The 11,948-nt window shown below is 36.5% G+C and overlaps 1 non-coding gene across 1 annotated transcript; it reads left to right on the plus strand.

The window, feature by feature from the left end:
* The first annotated feature begins 9,590 nt into the window (after positions 1 to 9,590).
* On the plus strand, positions 9,591 to 9,663 carry Trnas-uga (transfer RNA serine (anticodon UGA)). Its single transcript has one exon. It is a non-coding gene; the product is annotated as a tRNA-Ser (tRNA).
* Positions 9,664 to 11,948: the final 2,285 nt, after the last annotated feature.

Raw genomic sequence — 11,948 nt, forward strand, 5'->3', positions numbered from 1 at the left:
CCGTACCCAAAGGGTAAAAATGGGACCCTATTACTAAGACTCCGCTGTCCGTCTGTCTGTCTGTCCGTCCGTCTATACGTCTGTCACCACGCTGTATCTCATGAACCGTGATAGCTAGACAGTTGAAATTTTCACAGATAATGTATTTCTGTTGCCGCTCGCTATAACAACAAATACTAAAAACAGAAAAAAAAATTGAGTTAGGCTCCCATACAACAAACGTGATATTCTTTGCCGTTTTTTGCGTAATGGTACGGAACCCATCGTGCGCGAGTGCGACTCGCACTTGGCCGGTTATCTTTTAATAGCTGAAAATTGTGTAGGTACTGGGTAAAATTCAAAGCAATGGGCAGAATTAAAATTTATGGAGGAGGGATAACTTTTAGTGATACATTTCAGATAAGTGTCAGTCATATCGAACATTTTTCGAAGTCAATTAATATACAGGGTGGAAAAAATTAGGGCCCTGGAAGGAAAGTGCCTTAAAATATTAAGTTAGCTCATTTTATTTAAAGGAAACATTCTATTATTTTTAAAATGAAACAAAACTGCATTCAAAGATTTTTCAAGTGTATACGAAGTTTGAAATGTTATTTGATACGGGATTGGCACCTGTAATTCCACGAACAATCCGAAAACAAAGAATAGAATGTTGTCAACAACAAAACAAAATCATACTTATATCGCACTTCAAAACAACCTTATGTTCCCCAACTTATAACAATATTGCCAACGTATTACCTTCAAGTACATTAAGACGAAAGGGGAGGACCACCTCGAAAACGGTTTTCCATACAAACGTGTTCCGCATTTTCCTCTCTGCTGGATATTAACATTATTGAAAATATTTTTACACAATTTGAGGTATTTTAATCATAGCTATGCCCCACCGTTTGATTGTTTTCGATTGTTTTATTATTATAAGAGTAAGGAGTAATAATCCGGTTTCAAACACTTGTTTAAAAGCTCCTATCTCTTAATAATAAAGTAAAAATCGAAAAAAAAAACAAACGGATGCCCGACCGCCTGAAGCTTACATTAAAATACATCAAATTATGTAAAAATATTTTCCATAACATCATTATCCAGAGAGGAAAATGAGGACTACGTTTGTATGGAGAAGCGGCCGTCCCCTTACCTCTTAACTCTCCACTGCGTTCCCCACTCAGACCCACGTCAGCAGCAGTAATCCACTCAGCAATGCTAGTGTTAAAATTATAGGTGCGGGAGTTTTGTAAGCGATGCGAGCCGCGTGGGAAGTCCATGTCGTTTTAAAGAAGGTAATAACCATTTAAAAAAACCGGCCAAGTGCGAGTCGGACTCGCGTTTCAAGGGTTCCGTACATCACACAATTTAAACAATGTATGTTTTATGTGAAACGTGAGTGAAATGTCTTTAAAAAACCCGTAGGGGTCGAATCAAAAACTATGTAATTAAGTCCGACTCACGCTTGACTGCACATTTCTAATAGGTTTTCCTGTAATCTAAAGATCTATAACTCTTAAGATCTATTTTGTGTATTTTTTTTTTTCAACATTTTAGACCCAGTCGTTTCGGAGATAAAGGAGGAATGGTCATTTTTTGCTTATTTTCTTAAATAACTTCTAAATTGTTTATCCTAAAATTAAGAAAAAAATATATTTGAGATTCAAATAATGAGATCTTTCATTTGATATATAACACGATATATTTTGAGATACTTTATTTTTTAATTTTCTCATTTACCCCCCAAAAGTGGCCCCCGTGTTAAAAATTCATTTATTTACGTTACATGTCCGTCTTTGGGTCACAAACTTACGTATGTATACCAAATTTTAACTTAATTGGTTCAGTAGTTTCGGAGAAAATAGGCTGTGACAGACGGAAACACAGACAGACAGACACACGAGTGATCCTATAAGGGTTCCGTTTTTTCCTTTTGAGGTACGGAACCCTAAAAACATATACATAGAACGTTTTAGGTATAGTGACTAAACCATGTTCATGGTTGCGTGTAATTCAAATATTTATACGGGAAATTGTCCCTCAAGTTTCTTGAAGAAACGTCCTAAAATTGAGTTGGAAAAGCGTTGGAGAGAATATTATGATTTAATCAGTCGGTATATTATAACACAATATTAGGTGTTAGCATTAGTCCCTAGAATATTTAAATTTGTCCTACTAACAATACTAGAATCATTTACATTATATACTTAAATTAGAATTAGTTCTAGATCAATTAGCTAAAGTAACCGGAGTCACTCAAGCAAATGCATCCTAATACTATAATTTATTCATATTCTTTAAGCAAAACTTGCACCGAAATGCCAGTCTACCCCAATTATTTCCTATTACCACTAATTGCTTTCTAAACACTAATTACAGCAAAATACAATCTAGTAAAGTATCCTTCAGTTTCTTTGTGAATATTTAACTCATGCCAGGCAACATGACATTTATACGACGAGAGAAATGCGTAAATAATAACATCTTTATATTTTGCTGTTAATCTCTAGAGTAAATTTTGATCATTCATTTAAGAGGAAAATCAGAACTCAGACGATGAATGTGCCTACTTAATAAAGATCTAACCTGACTTAATTAACTTGAGCTACCTTACATTAGATTATTATTTTCTCTTAGGCTAGGTTATTTGACGATTTGGTTTAGGTTCGACGACCGGTCTGGCCTAGTGGGTAGTGACCCTACCTATGAAGTCGATGGTCCTGGGTTCGAATCCCGGTAAGGGCATTTATTTGTGGGATGAGATATTTTTTCCTGAGTCATGGATGTTTTCTATGTATTTAAGTATTTGTATATTATCAAAGAGGGATATAATAAGATAGAGCGGTACTGTCATAGTAAATTTTGTAACCACAGAAAATTCACTGCCATCTATCGATACACTTTAAAACTAAAAATGAAAATTTATAAAAATACGATAATATGTATTTAAATATGGATAAATGATTTTTTTTATTTGTATTAATTATTTTTATGATTTTGACCCATATTCTTTCACTGGTATGCGTTAAAATTATAAATAACAAACGAAACAGTCAACGCCCTCTATACGAGAGTAGGCCAAAACTAGTGGCGCCATCTGATCGAGTATCAAATTTTCGTGATTTTAGAGGCACGTTTTTTCCTTAGACTGTATCCATCTATTACGGAGTTATATCTATCTTTGATATTATATATATCGTTGTCTGAGTACCCACATCACAAGCCTTATTGAGCTTACTGTGGGACTTAGTCAATTTGTGTAAGAATGTCCCTATAATATGTATTTATCCAACTGGGGAACAAATCAAATTATTTTATGAAATATTTTTTGATTAAGCCGCGTAAGCTGAAGACAAGGGTTCGATTCCCGCCTCGGCCACCGGTGGACTTGGTCACTTTTTCTTTAGTGTATGTTAACTATTTCAGTTTATAGGTTATTTATAATACGAGTATAAAAGCAGATACATAAACATTACTAAATACATATATAAAGACAATATAAAAAAGAGGACTTACCAATACCATGTTATTAACCAATTTAAAACTAGCCTATATGGCATCTAGGGTCACGATACGATAGTACTGACGCCAAGACGTATAAAAAGGTAATGCTTATTTTTATTTTTTTTCGATATATGCATTTTTTTTTTAATTATTATTGGTTGAGTTATGTATGTCTTCATTTTTTGTATTACTTTTTGATGTCTGTTCTTCTTCTGTGTACCGCTGGCGTACAGTACCGGCCAATAATATATCACCTCCATGTTTTTACTGAATAACTTTTTTTATATATTTGTAAGTGATTTCCACCTCACTGCTATAGGTAGTCTAGTATTATTCCTTTGTACGGGCAATGAGAAAAATTGGCCCCATATAACATGTCGCCTACATCCACATCATAAGCTTCAAGAAAACAAACTAATTTTCTACTTACAAACTAATTAAAAGATCAACTAAATGTCAAAATTGCGGTAAATGAAAACTTTTTCACGCACCGCACGTTACGCATTTGCAGTTAGATTTGTCAAAATTGTTTGCAACTGACACTTCGTTTCGAATAAAACGTCATCTCGACTGATATTAGACTTAACCCTTAATAGGGCACCGGTCATATACTTACCACTTTGTTCTGTCAGGCACAGATTAAATACAATTTGACTTATGTGGTGGTTTGATAGGTTTATGAACGCATACATAACCTGTCATTCATAAAAAAATATGTTGGCAACACTGTGAAGTGTCAAACGTAGGTTCTGTACTGGCTAAGCAGAAAATTTGAAAGTCGAACAATTTTTATGGTGTTTAGCGAATATTTGTTATCAAAGTGTTCTAACAAGATTCCGGTAAGTGGTTTTTGTTACTTTTATGTAGTAATTTGTTATTTTATCTGGATAATTACGTGCTATCCACCCTAAAATACATATTCCCACGGTTTCGGAAGATAGCAAGTAGTTGGTGGTAAATATTTTACCAAAGCCCGTTACGGTCATAAAAGTACGGATCAGTTTTAAAATTATATTTTTTATTTTCTTGCTTTCAGTAAATATGTCTAGAAAAAAGAAGTTAACCGACAAAGATATTCAAGAAATACTTGAAAATGATCTTTCCGGCCTTGAAAGTGACTCAGATGATGACATGGGATACATTTCTAATTTCGTTAATGAGTATAATTACTACAACCAAGTTATGCGAGGGTTATCAAAAATTTTGAGTTCAGAGGTTGCCGAAGAGCATTGTGTTGACAGCAGAGATGATTATCTAGAGGTAGACGATATGGCAATAAGCGAAACTACCCCAAAAAATGCTTTAGATACTGGTGAACATGAGAAGAAAACATGTGATGGGGCCCTTGATCGGTCTTCCGAAGATATTTTGGAATTAGTTGACTACGTAACGATGTGACGTATGCAAAGTGGCTTTATGCGCCACGCCGTGCTTTAAAAGCATTCATTGTGCATCCACAGACGGCATGTCCATGCTTCACCAGTCTGAGGACAGTATTGCCTCATGCAGCACGAACGGGCAACGGTAAAATACTTACCACTTCCTAAAAACCATTAAGAGGTAACGGGCATATAGTTACCACCATGTTTTTCATGAAAACTGATTTCCTGAAAAAAAATTTTTTACTATCATCTTGATTGTGGCTACAATAAATATCTAAATCACTTAGTCAAGTTGTTTTATTTCGAAATTCATATCTCTGCCCTATTAAGGGTTAAATAGAGGTGATATCAAATGTCTTTGTTTCTCAGATGTTCTAAAATTGAATGTAATTTAATTGCAGTATCGGTTATCGATCCCGTAGAGTAAAAATTACGATGCAACCACAGAATGAAATCAGGGAAGGCTGCAGGGTATGATGGAGTTGCTGTCGAGATGCTGAAAGCTGGACAAGGCATTGTAGCAAGTCAGTTGTACCGCCTCTTCAATATGTGCTTCAGAACCGGTCAAGTGCCCAGGGACTGGTGCAAGGCCGTCATTGTACCTCTTTACAAAGGAAAGGGATCACAACTGGATTGCAAAAACTACAGAGGCATTAGCTTACTCAGCGTCGTCGGCAAATTGTATGCAAAGATATTGATTGAAAGAGTAGTAAAAGAAACCGATGAGAAAGTATGGGATGCACAAGCGGGATTCCGAAAGGGTATGGGATGTACGGATCAAGTCTTTTCCTTGCGATGCATAGCCGAAAAGTATTTGGCCAAAGGTCAGAAGGTCTATTGCGCTTTCGTGGATTTAGAAAAGGCTTATGACAGAGTGGTGAGGAATGAACTATGGTCGGTACTGTCGGTGTATTGATTGAGCGGCCGTCTCATTCAGGCACTGAAATCGCTCTATGAGGATTCCAGTGCTTGTGTGAGAGTAAACGGGTCGTACACTGAGTGGTTTAGCATCGAAAAGGGTGTTAGGCAGGGATGTGTAGCGTCACCGTGGCTGTTTAATCTGTTCATGGACAGTAGTTTGCATGATTTGAGAAATGATGAATGTGGGCTGAGAATGAGTGGGTTACCCGTCAAATGTCTTCTTTACGCTGATGACCTGGTATTGCTAGCGTCATCGGGTGAAGAGTTGCAGGAGATGGTAACTAGAATGCATGGATCTTTTGAAAGGAAAGGAATGAAAATAAATGTAAGTAAGACGAAAGTTATGGTAATTGAAAAGGAGGAATATATGACAAACTGTAAAATTTTGATTGGTCAAGAAAGAGTAGTACAAGTGAAAGAGTTTGTGTATCTGGGAACATTATTCACTAGGGACGGTAAGCATGATAAAGATATTGAAAGGAGAGTGAGTGCTGGAAATCGCGTGAATGGGGCACTTAACGCTTTTATGAGCAGTCAGAAGGTGTCGCAAAAGGCACGGTTGGCTGTGCATAGAGGAGTGCTGGTGCCTACACTTATGTATGGTAGTGAAAGTTGGGTATGGCAGAAGAGGCATCAGAGCCAAGTGAATGCAGTGGAAATGAGAGCGTTGAGAAGTGTGTGTGGTGTGAGATTACAAGATAGAATTAGGAACAGTGTGATAAGGGAAAAGTGTGGACTGAGCGAAGATGTAGTGACAAAAATTGAGAAAGGTATGTTGAGATGGTTTGGACACGTGGAAAGAATGAGTGAAAGAAGGCTAACAAAGAGTGTATAAGGGAGAGGTAGAAACGGGAGTTGGAAGGGGCAGACCTCGGCGGACTTTCGCTGATCAGATCGGGGAAATCCTGAAGAAAGGCCAGGTCAAGAGCACCCTAAACCGGCGAGCGTGTATGAGGAATGTTATGAAAGTGAAGGAAGCGAAAGAGGTATGTCAGGATCGTAGCAAGTGGAAATCCGTGGTCTCTGCCTACCCCTCCGGGAAATAGGCGTGATTATATGTATGTATGTATGTATGCAACCACAGATCCAGGTTTTTTAATACCTATATCCTATAGGTCATTACCTTATCGTTTCTGAACGCTTGTAGGGAAATTATAATATGGATGCAGATAAAAATATTTTAGCTAAAAGCTAGACGAAACATTATGATATTTTTTTCTTTGCACCTATATTAATCCCAATGCATAATGTGACTGCTATTACCAAGACACAAGGTCTCGTTTTGATAAAAAAAAATATTGAACATGAACATATCTACGATCAACTATAGTTGACACCCGTACTGCAGCGGTGTTGCCTTACTGGCAACTCTGGTTGACACCCGTAGGTAAAGGGTTAATAACGGAACATGCGTAGGTAATCGAATCATATTGCAGCGCGACATTACTGCAAGAAACGTCACGTGTTTTTTTTTCCAAGGTACCGATGGAATTTGCAACTTTTGTACAATACACATGATTATTTTAAGTGTCTAGAGACTGTTTCTGAACAAAACAAAATTTTGACGATTTCAACTTGATTTACAAAATCATTGATATCAATCCAGAATCCATAAGCGACAATGTGGTACCTTTTGATTGAGAATGACACATGTGTGTTTACTTTAGTACCACATGCCCTTTTCATTCAATAAAACGGCATTGCATCGTAAATTAACAAAGTATCTGGTTTATTTTACAAAGTAAACGCCCGCTTTACGAAGGGAAATGTTTCGTCTGCATCCGCAATAGCGTAAGTATATTTCACCTAATAGCCCTTGCGACCTGCTTCATGGTTGCAATAATGCAAAACCTACAAAAGAACGGTAGCAGTCTACTTTCCGTGATTTAACATTTCCGCTTTTTAAGGGTTGGGGAGTTTTCGGTTTGCAGTCTCTACGCAGAAATTAATTTTGTAGATTGGAGAGTTAAAGGGTTATTATTTGTTCAATTCAAAAAGAGAAAGTAGGCTTAATAAGAACAAGATTGAATTAAACATAAACTGAAATATATTATTTGAAATCACTGAGGATATTAACTACAGAGCTCACAATGCCCCTGTTAGCTAAATGATGGCAACACTCGCTTCATAGGTTTAATTCAGACATATTTAAGAATACAGTTACTAGTTTTGAAAGTGGTTGTAAAAGTGTTTTTATTAAAGACAGAATACCAATACATTTTATATATGTAGACAAAAAATGTGATTCCATTAATTTTAAGGTATTATTTTATATTTATTCCACTAAGCGCCACTTGCACCATTCCACTCACCCGGGGTTAACCCGTTAAACCGTTAACCCCGGTTTATTGGAATGGTGCAAGTGGCCCTAAGTAATAAGTAATAATAAGTACTAGTAAGTAATAATACGTAATAGATATTGAACAAAAATGTGAAAATCCCTATTGGTATTTACATATATTTTCCTACTTATTTCCATATGTTTACGATATAAGAATATATCGACTATATTTATAGTTACTAAGCGTCATTTGTACCATCCCACTAACCCGGGGTTAAACGATTAAACCGTTAACCCAGTGTCAAATTGTACTAGTTACCATGGTAACTCCACATTTAACCGGTTAATCCCGGGTTAGTGGAATGGTGCAAGTGGCGCTGAGTAAGTAACACAATCAGGTACTGGGTACCAATTGCTGATTGTTATTCTGTACACAAGTTGGGAATTTGCAGTTCAGGTTGTGAGTGTACGGTCAAAAAGGGAACAGTGACTCGGAAAAAAATTGCCGAGTACAGTGGCTCACTCAACCTAATAGTAGTCGGGTAGTCTATGTCGCGGCGAGATACTCTCTCGCCAATCATGTGCTAGCCCGGCTGCTAATAAAACTGAAACATTTAGTAATCGAATAAATTCAAATGGACTGGAATGGTAAGGGTGCGACTGAGCCACTGTTTGCGTTGAGCTACTGTTCCCCCGTTGACCGTACCCATAAATTATAGTCTCAATATCATGCCTCGCAAATCGCAATACCTAGGCATTATTGACGCGGGTAGCTCGTGGCAATGCATCATGAACACACACACACATGCTTCTCATTTACATTACACTCATACGACACTATTCCTGGTAGAGACAACAACCAGCCCTAGTATTTTTTTGACGACGTGATAGTCTACTACAAATTAACTAAGGCAGGTACATAAGGATAAGACATCCCATAAATTTATTATTAAAATATTTAGTATAAACTTATGTTATTAAAAGGAATTTACCAAAATAAAATTAAAAAAATATATGTCAACGGGAATAACGTGTAAACAGGGAGAGTTTTGTGCTTCGAAACAATTTCCACGAAGCACCGGTTTAAATCCGAAATATAATTTAAAGCACATAATATAATTGATAGGTAGCTTACCGTCAACAAATCCGATGGTCGAGTATAGTAAGTTCGTACTTAAATAATAATAAATATGCCTGCTGAAATCGGTTTACGGGTTTGTATTTCTGTACCCGTGAATGGGTTCCAGCAGGCGTTCTACATGAAATCAAAGCTCTCCAAACGGCCTATAATACGTGTTGGATCTATATCCCCCAGGCACGCCTTATAAATGACCGGGCTTGAAAACCCGAGTTTGTAACGGAGATACAAATAATAAATAAATATTATTTATAGCACCACAAAGAAAACAAATTTACAAACAGAGTTAGTAAAAAATAAATGTAGCAACAGGCGGTTATGGACTAAAATAATAATAATAATTTGACGGACGGACGGGCGTTCGGACGGGCACCGCCGTGGCGGGGTGGCCTAGGGGTTCATGGCGTTAGCCATGATAGCTAAAGACGCCGGTTCGAATCCGGCCTTTACCACTGGAGGGCTTCGTCACTTTTTCTTTAATATATGACATCTATTTCAGTTTTTAATTTATATAGTGTGATTACTTAAAAAAACACAAATCAAAATATTTAATAAAATAATTAAATTTGTTCTCAAACTTGTTCAATAATAATTTGATTAATCAAATTATATGTTAAATAAATTGGATATGCGCAGTACACGCACCTACTAAAGAAAACGGTTACACGGTCGCGACTAGAACCATGTTGATACCATGTTAAATTTTAAGTTTCTGAACAAAGCTTAAGCGGAGTGCGAGCAAACAAATCCGTATGGGACCTTGTAACTTTACGCGGGGGTGCAAACAGGGATCGATTAACCCGTTCCTGGCCATTAGTGGAGCAAACATATTTGTGTCCCCGCCAAATGACGGTTTAAGGCGACTCTAGCGGAAAGTCGATTAAAATATAGAAAATATATTCCGTGTATTTAAAAATAAAATGTATGTAAAATGTATTACATAACTGCAGGCGAATTTATAGCCAAGATATTAAAATGTTAAAATATTAAATAATGTAGTAATGTATTTTGACTTACTTAAATCATTTAGCACATTTTAATAATAATAATGAGTACAAATTACATTGAAAATTCTATATGCACTATTCCAGTTAACAATGTAACGTTTTATACCACGTCGGTGGAAGACAAGCATACGGCCCGCCTGATGGTAAGCAGTCACCGTAGCCTATGGACGCCTGCAACACCAGAGATATCCGACTATCACTACTGTACGGTCTACATACCGCACATTGCCATCTCAGCGAAATTACTTACAATCGCGTAAAGCAATAAAATACGAGTCACTACACGTTCATCATTATAACCTCATTAGCAATATTATTCATAATATCGCGCTTTTATAGTTAAAAGTATTTTAGTAGCAATAAAGTGTTTATTTTCGGCAATATTGTGAGTTATCATTATGTCAAGCAAACAACAGAATACAATTGGTGTATGTGACACTAGCAGCCCATATAATTACAATTTATAAAACAAAGTCCCCCGCCGCGTCTGTCTGTTTGTGTGTTTGTATGTTTGAGATAAACTCAAAAACTCCTAAACGGATTTTAATGAGGTTTTCACCTATCGATAAAGTGATTCTTCAGGACGATTTAGGTGCATAATTTGTTAAGGTTTTGTGTAAATTTGTTGAAATATGACGATGTCTGTTAATGATGTCGGAAAAAAATCACATTGTCTAGGAGCTTTAATCGAAAACTCTGCCTAATCCGTTTGAGATATAACAACACAATGTATGGTGGGATTGCCTCTCTTTTATTGGTCTACAAAAATGTTCGCGATGGTTTATGTCTATCTTTTGGCCAATTTACTATACCCATTATTAACTTCTAAACAAAATCATTCTGAATAAAGAGAGAAAGAAGACGTCGTGGCAAACAAGCATACAGCTCGCCTACAAGGCGCACGATTCTCATCTCACCCGCTCTCTCACCTTAAATGCTACAAAATAGCGTAAGTAATTTCTATTTGTACTTCACTTTTTCACAGTTAGCATCAACAATAGCGGACTACCAACGCCTACGCGCCAAACGTATAAATTTGCCATTGTCTGATAGCTCAACAAAAAGAGAAATGTCTCTATACTTACTTATTACTTCACAATAGTTTTACCAAACAATGCTTTTATTACTGTTAAGTAACATTTTTGGCATGCGTTGTTTTAACAAATAATGGGAGTTATTAATTTATGAATTTTATTGTTCTCCAGTTAATTTTATAAAATTACTTTTTGTCAGTAAAATATTTTGTTAAATAAACAATATTTTATGAAAAGTCGTAAATAGGAATGATAATTTTGTCAAACGTTGTTTGTAAAATAATAATGAATGTTTATGAAATGTGTTTGTTAAAATTATCTTCCATTCCATCTCCATTAAATCCGACATAGTGCCGCTATGCCGCTGAAAGTCCGCTTTTCTGAGGAAAATAGTGGCAGTGAGCATGCATGACTGTTCCTCTTGGGTCAAAATTAGCTGATATAAAGAAAGCGAGAAAGGACTCCCCCCTGCGGGCTAGTCTCCACTCAATTTTTGAATTAATGTCTTTCGATAATAGTTTAAACTTAGGTTGACCGAAGGAACAATATGCAGGACACAAAACAGGACAAAAGTGCAGGGTCCATACATCATAGCTGCCACTATTCCCCCAGTACTCTGTTGTCTCGCTGCAAAACTTCAGCAGTATATTATTCCTTCCCGACTGGCCGATCTCTATTAGACGGTATACGCTTTGT

The sequence above is a fragment of the Cydia strobilella genome, chromosome 2, assembly GCF_947568885.1.
Source record: "Cydia strobilella chromosome 2, ilCydStro3.1, whole genome shotgun sequence".
Taxonomy (NCBI): Eukaryota; Metazoa; Arthropoda; class Insecta; order Lepidoptera; family Tortricidae; genus Cydia; species Cydia strobilella.